The 11079-nt window shown below is 36.2% G+C and overlaps 1 long non-coding RNA gene across 1 annotated transcript; it reads right to left on the reverse strand.

The window, feature by feature from the left end:
* Positions 1-845: 845 nt before the first annotated feature.
* On the reverse strand, positions 846-5359 carry LOC129279688 (uncharacterized). Its single transcript, XR_010296118.1, has 4 exons — positions 5269-5359; positions 4042-4119; positions 3562-3773; positions 846-2540 (listed from the first exon to the last, which is right to left on the reverse strand). It is a non-coding gene; the product is annotated as an uncharacterized LOC129279688 (long non-coding RNA).
* Positions 5360-11079: the final 5720 nt, after the last annotated feature.

An 11079-nucleotide genomic window follows, 5' to 3' on the forward strand; every position in this document is an offset into this window, starting at 1 on the left:
CCCCCCCAAAAAAAATATATATATACATTGCAGGTCATGTACAGATCAAGTTCCAATAACACCTAGCACAGCCAGTGCATCTACTTTGACTTCACTCCCTTCACGCTTATTTTTGTAACTGTGTTGACATTAATATAAAAAAAAGATTTTATTTTTTAAATTGATTTTTTAAATTAATTTGTAATTCTCCAATGAATTCATTTTCATACATACCAAATTCTGTTAATAAGTTTGTTCAGATCAATTATGTATTTACTTTTTTTAAAATCTATATAAATATCAAGTATTCCACATAATTAAACAGTCATCTTTCTTATTTCCCTCAACCATGAAATACGGCAACTTCAAATCCAGCACTGCCTCAAGTTACACCACCCAATCAACCAAATGCATCTACTCTGATTTCATTTCCCCATTCTAGGTGAATATTTCTGACAATATATCTGACATCCTCCCCCCATAAAATATATATATATATATATATATAAAAGGGGGTACTAATCACAAATCATAAAAGTGCAGAATACAATTTTCCTACTAGTGAAAATCCTTTTAAGCAAGCACTATAAAATTGCATTCTTAATCCTTATTGCAATACATAATTATAAATAAAACTACTCTTGCGTATAAGAAATTTAAATAAAACCTAATCAAACATCCTGTCTCCCCAACTTCAAATCCATCATTGACTGAAGACATGTCTGAATAAATGAACCATATAAAGAACATTTATCTTTTAAATATTTTATGAAACAAAAATACATTTAATAATCTATTGAAATAAAGATTTCTTAAATTAAGAACTGCATCCTCACAAAATGAAAGGTCATTCTTTATTCTTTGTTATGCTTGTTGCAATTAATACACAAATAATGATTGCAAATGTGAAAACTCCATGTCCAGTTTAAGCTATTTTGAATAAAAGCTATCTCACAAAGTGGACCGCTCAAAATACTTCCCAAATCATAATATAATTACATGATCAAGAGTATTCATCACTTTCCTTGAAACAAAATAATAAAACCCTCCCAACTGAGATGAATGTGACACATTGTTGAAATTTATAAACCTGCATAAGAACAGAAGTTCATCTATTTTTTTCACCACGAGGACAAATTCTACAAATTCATTTCTGTCCGAGTTATCAAGGAAACGTTCCCAGACTGATGGACCTTCTTCAAAATCACATTCCTCTTCAAGGTAATTTAGTACCATTAAAATTACAATGCCTTTTTTCCATTAACCCTTTCTGCCAGAATATCTCTTTGACCAGACTCATAAATCAGATGTAGTTGAAATAGATGTTAAATACTTTAACAAATTAAACATGATCCCCAAATCAAGTACATGTACATTTAATTACAAGATCATGTTAATTGGATGCACAATACACTGGTACACACAAAATAATCTGAATATACTACAGATATGTAGTAAGGTATTTAGAGGTGAAGAGGGATTTATATAACTGAACTGGGAGGGTGAATCATTTGAAGTATGAAAAGGGCTTCAATATATGTATGTTACCAGATTCAAGCGATTCAATGAACTGTGCACTGATTATTGTATGCTTCTGAAAAGAAAGCATTGCATTATTTTCTGTTTTTAAAGAAATTTTATAATTACCGGGTAAGTCTTTAATGTTTTCCAAAATGCAATTTATGGTTCCGAGAACAATCAGAGAACTCCCCAATGTCATTGGTGTCAGAAGCTGAACCAATCAAGTAGAGAGTTACTAGTACGTTAAACAACACATCTTTGACAACGTGATTTATAGTATGTTTCTTACAAACTGCACTGTTACTATGTTATGTACTGGTACTTAAATGCATTTCAATATTGAATTTTAACCCTGCAGCAATACTACAAACCTTCCTTCTTCTGCAAAATGGAATTTGAATTACCCATCTCAAGGAAAAAAAATCATCTGTCAGAAGTGTTTGAGCTGGTAGAAGTGCATGCCGTTAGAATTAAAGTTCAATGGAAGAAACATGATCTCGACTTTAAAGAGTACAAGATGAGAGTGAAAGAACACGATATGAGATTGAAAGAGCATGATATTAGATTGAAAGAGCACGATATGAGCTTGAAGGAGCATGAACTATGAATGGACGTTTTGAATAAAGAAAGAGAGGTTGCTAAAGCTAAGCTGCTAGAATCACAGGGTTATACCAATCAATTTATTAACAAATAAAGAAGTAAAGTATTCTTCATAAATTTGAATGAACTCTGCTTTTCTATGTTCTTAATACTTTTGCCATTGTTATAGGCATTCCTCTCCACATGAAGTTGGAATGGGGTATATAGGAAGCATATTGCCCAATCCCCCCCCCCCCCCGGGCTCTTGATGTAGACATGTGTCCCATCAATTGCACCTTTCACTCCTGGAAATCTAACAGTACTGGTAGAACTGTCGCTGAGTTGCTTCAACTTCTTCTCTTGTCAAAGGAATTGTATAGCTTCCGACACATCTTTGATGATCCGACACATTGATGACTGCGATATTGCTGCCTCATCATCATGCATCTTTTGAAATGATCCTGTAAAATCAAACAAACCATATGGTTGATGGGTGAGGTGATTGTTTCGAGGTAATTTTAAAACATTTCATTGAAGCACATATAGATGTTAAACAATGAATATCCATCTTGTACAAATATCAGACAATTTTCTCCAATTTATTTTAACAAGTGGAACGCCTCTGGCAGTCTCGCCATCATTATGCGATTCAATATAGCAGCAGTGCTGACTTAAAAAACAACTACCGGTATTGAATATTTTTTTTTGCCCAATGCTTTTATGACTTTTTACCTTGAAGTTTTGCACATCTTTTGATTAAAAGTTAAAAAAATAATTGGGTTGTACAGTACCCGAACAACGTACCATTAATTTTTAATTTCAGCCAAGTCGACACTAGTGAATTATATTTGTGACATAAATTGAGGAAACAGAATTAAAATTAATAGAGAAATTACATAGAAGAAGCATTTTTTTGTGATTTATGAATAAATTTTGCATAAATTAACATAAATAATTTTTTAGTCAAAATTAATGGTTGGAAAAATTGTGTGGAAATTTAGGGACCCTCATCATGTAGCTCTATCAGATGGATGAAAAAAAAATCAAAATTGGTCAACAAATACAGAAGCATTTTTTGTGATTATGAATTTTTCATAAATTAGCATGAATAAATTTTGCATATATTAGCATAAATAATTTTCTACTCAAAATTTCAAAAATTTTGTGTACAAGTTTGGTGAACCTCATGAAGCTCTACCATGGGCTAATGGCAAAATTTATAACTCTAACCTGACATAACAGTTGTAACAGCAGAGCCTCACTCCTGCTGTGGTACTTTTGGAATTTTTAAAGTATGCAATTCATAGGTACTTGACTGTTTGCTTAAATGAAACATTTGTTTATGTGCTACCTCTCTGATTTCTAGATATTGTCATTAACTTTATCTGGAGTCCTAAAATTAATAGAAACAACCTCAGTCAAATAGATTTAACAGTGCCAAGAAACATTCAATAATTGTTTATGAAAAATTAAATCACTCACCCACTGCATAAAAACGGAGAGTTGTCAACGCCTGCAAATAAACAGGAAGTGGATCATTCTTCTGTGTGTCCCTCTTCAATTCAACTTCCAGCATATTGGTGACGTACATGTCGGTTTTTTTTTGACAGTCGATACCGATCTCGAAGTGGCCCATCCTCGTAAGATTCTGATGGATTTTTAGCATCAAGTAGCCCACGTCTTGGCAAAGGTAGCTGTATGCAGAAGAGTTGAATATTATTTTAATTTTTTTTATTTTTTGATCTTTATAATCGTTCCAAATCCAAACTGGACATGAGCATGTAGATTTGATCTACCAACATAATTACTGCAATCTTAATTTTCTTCCCGAGATTAACAAAAACTTCATTCAAGTTGTTATTTCTTTTCTTCAGTCTGAAGATTTCATTTTCGTTGTCTCATCAAATCATTTCAATAACACTTTTGAACAAATTAAATTAATGTAAATCAAATTAATCATACCTCTTAGTAATTCAAGGTTGTGAAGATGGAGATAATCCATGGATATAGATCTACGGTTCCTCTGATGTCGATGTAATTCTGTGAAACAATGGTCAAAGTTTTAAACAAACATACATTTTTCATATATAAAAAAAACAGTCAATGAGTCATTGGTTTATCACTTAATACAGGAGCCCGTTGCAGACAGTTGCAATCAATCGCAACTCTTAAAATCATGCGCAACAGCGCGTATTTGTGACTTGCGATTGATTTATTGGCTTGCGTTTAAACGCAACTCTTTCTGCAACGGGCCCCTGATCTCATAGTGAACATGGTTAATAATAAAAAAAACAAAAAACATTGTAATAATTTGTGCGAATATACCTTTCACAGTTTATGGGTTTTTTTTTTTTTTTTTTGGGGGGGGGGGCTATATTTTCTCTATTTGAATTTTGCAAGTGAAAAGATTTTAGACCAAAATTTGAGAAATTCCTACAGCCTCAAAAATTGGCCTGTGCCGAAAGCAAAGGTAGGTCTAGAAATAGACCCCAAAAAAGCTTCAGTCTCTGTATTTTGGTTGTTCCGCTGAACTGCGTTGGCTCCACTTTTTTTTTTGTGAGTACCCCTCTGGCTTGGAACCATCTCCCACCTGACACAGTGAACAGCACATCACTAGAGGTGTTCAAGTCAAAGATCGAAAAGAGCTACCTACGGCTACGATACGACTAAATATCACCGTGCCCTCTCTCACCCGCTGCATTCATAGTACCAATTGGTCCAGCAGTGTACACATCCAGATCCAGAATTTTGAAATGCAATTTAGCCAGGCAAATTGAAAACAAAATTCTTTCTCTCTAAAATGCACCAAATAGTACAAAATTATATAGATCTAGGCTTATATTTTCATCTTGACATTTACAAATGAAGATATAGAAGGCACCATAATATAATATCCTTGTGAAGCTCAGAAAAACAAATATTAAGCCCGGCCCGCGGCTGAGCTGCGCACCTTCAAATTCGTTCAACAACCACAGCGTCAAAATATCCCAACACTTAAATGCACCGATGGGACTGTAGCAATACACACGCGACGATAAAGTGCATCGTCTGGACTTGTCAATACCAAAACCTCGTTCGCAATCATGAAAAACAACACTATCAATTTCATGAAACTGCATAAAACGTATCAATATATTCCAGAGAAGAACAGCGGGAATTTATTTTACGAATTAAAAGAAGAATACTTACGAATTTCTGATCAAGAAGACCACTTGACACATCTTAGACGGCAAAGAAAATTCTCTTCACTTCGCGGATTTTTCACAAACTTCCCAAGTGCGCATGCTCGTAAAGATAAACCATGGTTTAATTTTTTCAAACCACATCTCGGAGCTGACTAAAAAATATGACGTTTCATGACGTTTTATGACGCATTTAAACCCCCTCGGGGTTTAAACCTCCTTTGTGAAACGCAAATGAAAAACCCAGCTCGGGGTTTAAACTAGGAGGGGGGTTTAAACCACCAAAAACCAGGAGCTAGGTTTTTTGTGAATTCGGGCCAATATGTCTACATACTTTCAAAAAAATGTTTGTAATAAAAATCTGCGTAAACTTAATTGATTTTAATAGCTATTGGATAATCCTAATTAAACATTACCGATGTAAAACATCTTCTTTCAAGATATAGGCCTACCTATATTTAGTAAATTAATCCAAATATATGCATGTTACACGTAAAGCCATCATGTCTTTTACATCTTCAGATACCTGAAGAAGGCCGAACTAAATGGCCGAAAGCTTGTACTAATAAAAGTTGAAGAAATCCAGGCTACGTCTCTAGCTTCAATGCTTTTTGAGCTTCTTCGCCAATATATATATAAGAAACACAAGTTCACAAGGTTGACTGGAGGTTCATTAAATTTAATTGCAACTCTGAGTTTCACGCACGCTGGTTACCTAGTTTCCTGCGCCCAGTATGTGCGTGTTTGGTGTAACGCGCTCCGCGCGATCGCGACATGCATTGTTCAATGGTATTGAAAAGTTTTATCAGTTGCCTGAAGATCGCACCTCACGTAGGTTGCGTGAAACTCAGAGTTGCAATTAAATTTGATGAACCTCCAGTCAACCTTGTGAACTTGTGTTTATTATTCAAAGCTCTTCCTGTGAAGGACATCGAGCACTCTATACAAGGATAGAATTCCCGAAGTATATATATATATATATATATATATATATATATATATATATATATATATATATATATATATATATATTTCTTTACATCCATTTCTTTACAATATATATATATATATATATAACCTTGTAGTTTTATTAAGCTCAGAGAGAATAATGTTAATGTTAATTTGCGCTCTTTCTCACCCGAGCAGAATAGGATACCGATATTCTCCCTATCCATAGATGTTGTTTCAAAACTTTTATATAGTAGGCAATTTAAAACTATCCAGTTAGAATTTACAATCTTGATTTACTGGTTGTTTTTCTCTAAGAGCGAGATAGATTGATCGAGAATATTGTGATATATAGGAGAAAGAAAATAGGTATAGAAAAGGAGATGAGAAACAGAATGGGCGGGGCATTCGTGAGATTGAATTCTTAATTGCATATACTAATTACTCCGGACTTAAAAAACATTTCAATAAAGACAAGCATGTTTCATAAAAATTAGATGAATAAATAACGAACTCTTTTCTTTTTTAAAATTATTCTTTTGGTAAACACAGGGTCATGAATATGCAATGAGTGTGCTGCCTAGATATCACGTTTCCACTTTCCTTTTTCCCCTCTTCATTGTTAACACAAAAACCCCATGATTGTATACCATCCATTCGTGGACAAGATGTATCCTTCGAAGAAACAAAAGTTTCGCCAATAATTATCTTACATATTGATCAACAGTTAGCTCTATATTTGAAGAGTTTAGTTGCAAAAGGGGTTAGGTCCACTTTGGACCATTCCGAGAAAAAACATGTTTTTTATTCTCACTTAATGCAATATTCTTATGAGAAACTAGATTGTCATGATATACTACCCTGTCATGTGAACATAAAATTGGGTATAAAAGAAATCTACCTGTCTTCAATTTTTTTCTATATATTCTTTTTAAAATTATCATTCTGGACCTAACCCCTTTTACAAGTAAACTGAAATGAATCCAATCTATTTTTATTAAAAAAAATGATTTTTATTTGCCACTTTTATTCACGTTTTCATGTGAATTTCAAATTGTCTTTGTTTTCATCAGAGCGAAAAATTTTTTTTAGAGGTTTTGAGACAGAAAACAATAACATTTATGAACAATGGACCTAACCCCTCTTGACAAATGAGCTCTTCAGAAGAGTTTGTTTGCAAAAGGGGTTAGGTCCACTCCAAGAAAATCGTTTTTTTTTATTCTCCCATATAGCAATATTCTTATGCGAAACAAAATTTTCATGATACCCTACCATGAGAACATACAATTAGGTATAAAAGAAATCTACCTGTCTTCATATTTTTAAACATATTCTTTTCCAAAAAAATTATGTGTGGACCTAACCCCTTTTGCAACCAAACTGAAATGGACCTTACCCCTTCTTTGCCGTTTTAGATCACTTTTAATAGGAATTTCAACTTTTCTTTGGTATCATCTTATAGAGCTACTAAAAATCCATACATTGAGAAAAAAAAAATCAAATTTGATGAAAAATTGACCTAGCCTCTTTTGCAAGTGAGCTCTTCATTTGTGGCGTTATTTCGAAAATAAGTTCTTCCGATAGTTCATTATTCCAAAGGTTCGTAAGTCCGAAAATGTAAACAAAGAAACTCGTTTATTTTCGGATTAACTGCTGTCGAAATAGAGTACCTTCGAAATAACACCCCAATGTTTGGGTTCACGAAACCTTTACAAATTTGTGACTAACAAACTTCGAGGTATTTAGAATTTACGTGTTTTGGAATAACGAATTTTTGGAATAACGAGCTGCACCTTCTGTCTTCATCGGGCGCTTTGGGTATTAGAACAAAGGAGGATAATTATTAATGTATTAACATACAGGAGCAACTGGATGAACAGTTCATAAGAGCTGAAGTGGGTTCTCTTGGTAAATAAGAAATATCATTATTGTTGCTGCTCTTATTATTTATTGGGAAGTAAAGGCTTAGAATATCTGACATCATGGCCAACATTCAACCTGTAACATTTTTATTTTTTTGGCAAAAAGAAGCTGCTGAAAACTGCTTATCTAATAAAAGAGAGCCAATGGAGTAAATTAGAAAGTAAAAAAGGGGCCTAAGCTTTCGATCCTAGCAGAATCTTCGTCGGAGGCAAAATGGCAAACATATAAAGTGGAACAACCATAATATAGACCACAAACAAGCTACAGCAACACTAGAAACAAGGAGACAAAAGGGGCATTAGTGAGTAGAGAAGACCAATCAGGTTAGTGAAGGGGATGAAAGAAAAGGAGTAGGCAGATACAAAGGGAAGTTAGTGTAAGTAAGGCCAAGAGGGATTAAGATAATGAGGCAGGCAACATCAAACAGGATCTGGAACAAAACAGTGATAGAGGGGTGAATAACTAGAGAATTAGTGAGAGGCGGGTCAAACAGGTTACAAAGAAAGGCATAATAAACTGGTGCATAAGAGTGGGGGAAAAAAGGAAAAGAATGGGGAACAACTGATAATGTGCAAGAGACATATAAGAGAAGAAGGTAAGTGTAAATATGTATCTATAAGTGATATGTATATAAATATATCCAAAAAAGAAATGTATATGAAAAAATTTAAATACACATATGGTGTAACTGATATTGTAATCCGCTAGGTGTGACGGGAAAAAAACATAGGACTATACAGTAGGAAAAAAAAAACACCTGTATATGTGAAAAAGAGGAAGCAAATTGCCTAAAAAGGTAAAAGCAAATATAGAAGAGAGGGGGTGTATTATGAAGAAACCATAGTATACATGTCAATAAGCAAATGTGGTAAATCTAAAAGAGGTGAGTGAAGAAAAAAAAATAATTTATATAATAATTATTATATCGCCTGAATAAGGAAGGAAAAATTGGAACTGAGCTTGTATGAGATATGGGAGGAAAGTAGAGGAAGAAACTATAATGTAACTATTCAAAAGAGCTGAGGGGAAAAATGATATGTATATATAAATTGAAAGTGGATAGGAAAGAAAAATCAGTCGTTCCCCTCTTGGATGTTCAGGCCATGAGGTTGGGTGGTGCGAAGTCGTCTCATCCAGAGCTTCTCTCTGCTAGTACGGACTGAGTCAGGACGGGTACCTAAAGATTCGATGCCCTGTAGCATCATGTCAGTGATGGAGTGGTTGGGGAGGTTAAAATGGCGGCCAACCGGAGTGTCCAGCTTTGCTGTGTTGACGGTGGATCTGTGCCCGTAGAATCGTCTCTTGAGTGTGGTCTTGGTTTCCCCTATGTATTGTACCCTACAAACTCTGCAAGTGATGAGATATACAACATTAGTGGTAGTGCATGTTATGTTGCCCTTGATTTGGTGAGACAGGCTGGTAGAATTGCTGGTGAAAGTGTCGCCCTCGTGAAAGTGTATTTCACATATGATGCACCTGTTGCTGGTGCATTTGAAGGTGCCATGCTGTATGGGAGAAGAATGGTTAGTGAGGGAGGGCACTTCAGCACGAACAATGAGGTCCCTGAGATTCGGTGGGCGTCGGTATGCTAGAAGGGGAGTATCGGGAACGGCCTGTTGGAGACGATCAGAAGTGTGTAAAATGTGGTGGTTATCACACAGGATTTTGCGGAGAGGGGGTAGATTGGAATGGAAGGTGGTGACAAGCGGTATTCTGTCGGTAGTCTCCTTGTCACGTTTTGGAAGGAAAAATCAGGGTCCTCGGAGCAAATACGGCGAAGTCTGAGGGCTTGACTGTAAGCGATGCCGGTTTTGCAGTGACGGGGGTGGCAGCTGGATGAGTGGAGGTACTGGTGGGTATCTGTGGGTTTAGAGTATAGGGTAGTGGTGATACCGTTAGACTTTTTCTGGACTGTGACATCAAGGAAGTGGGTTTCCTGTTGGGAGAAATCAGAAGTGAATTTGATGGTCCTGTGGAAGGAATTGATGTGGTCAATGAATGTATGGAGGCTATCTTCATCCCTGGTCCAGATGAAGAAAATGTCGTCTATGTAACGCCACCAAACCCATGGGCGACAGGGGGCTGAATCTAACATCTGCTGTTCCAGCTTGGTCATGAAGAGACAGGCGAATGAAGGAGCCATCCGGGTGCCCATTGCTGTACCAAATATATGTAGGTAGTGCTTGCCCATGAATGTGAAGTAGTTTTTTGTTAGTACATGAGACATCAGAGATTTTATATCGGATATGGGGGGACTGGAATTTCCACTGGCGGCCAAGGCTTCACATGATGCTTGGATACCTTCGTCGTGGGGAATGCTGGTGTACAGTGAAGAAACATCGAAAGTGCCGATGATCGCAGTCTCGGGTATCTGGTCCTTGATGTCATTTAGTTTCCTGAGAAAGTCTGGAGGGTCGTGGATGTAAGAGGGTGCACGTGAGACAAGGGGCTTAATGTGGTAATCAACAATAAGGGAGATGTTCTCTGTTGAGGAACCATTTCCTGAGAGGATGGGTCGACCGGGGTTGCCAGTTTTGTGGATCTTCGGGAGGAGATAGAAGCGGGCGGGTTTAGCATTAGTAGGGGAGAAAAATTTGTGGGCCTTCTCGGAGAGATGCTGGTGTTCTTTCATGTCATTCAGTGTTAATTGGATCTGTAGGGAGAAATTACAAGTAGGGTCAGAATCGAGGAGTGCATAGTGAGATCGATTATTGAGATGTTTCATGGCTTCATCGATGTACTGTTGGCGGTCCATAACAACGACGGCTGATCCTTTGTCTGCAGGCTTGATGATGATGTCGGACCTGTTTTTGAGTGATGAGAGAGCCGGGCGTTCTTCTCGAGGAAGGTTGTCATGTGCTCTGCTGTCGAGGGTATCTGTGGAGCGAACTTGGGATGAGACAGCTTGGATGTAAGTTTCAAGGGAAGGAACTCTATTCTTGGGTGG

Source organism: Lytechinus pictus, chromosome 16 (genome assembly GCF_037042905.1).
Source record: "Lytechinus pictus isolate F3 Inbred chromosome 16, Lp3.0, whole genome shotgun sequence".
NCBI lineage: Eukaryota > Metazoa > Echinodermata > Echinoidea > Temnopleuroida > Toxopneustidae > Lytechinus > Lytechinus pictus.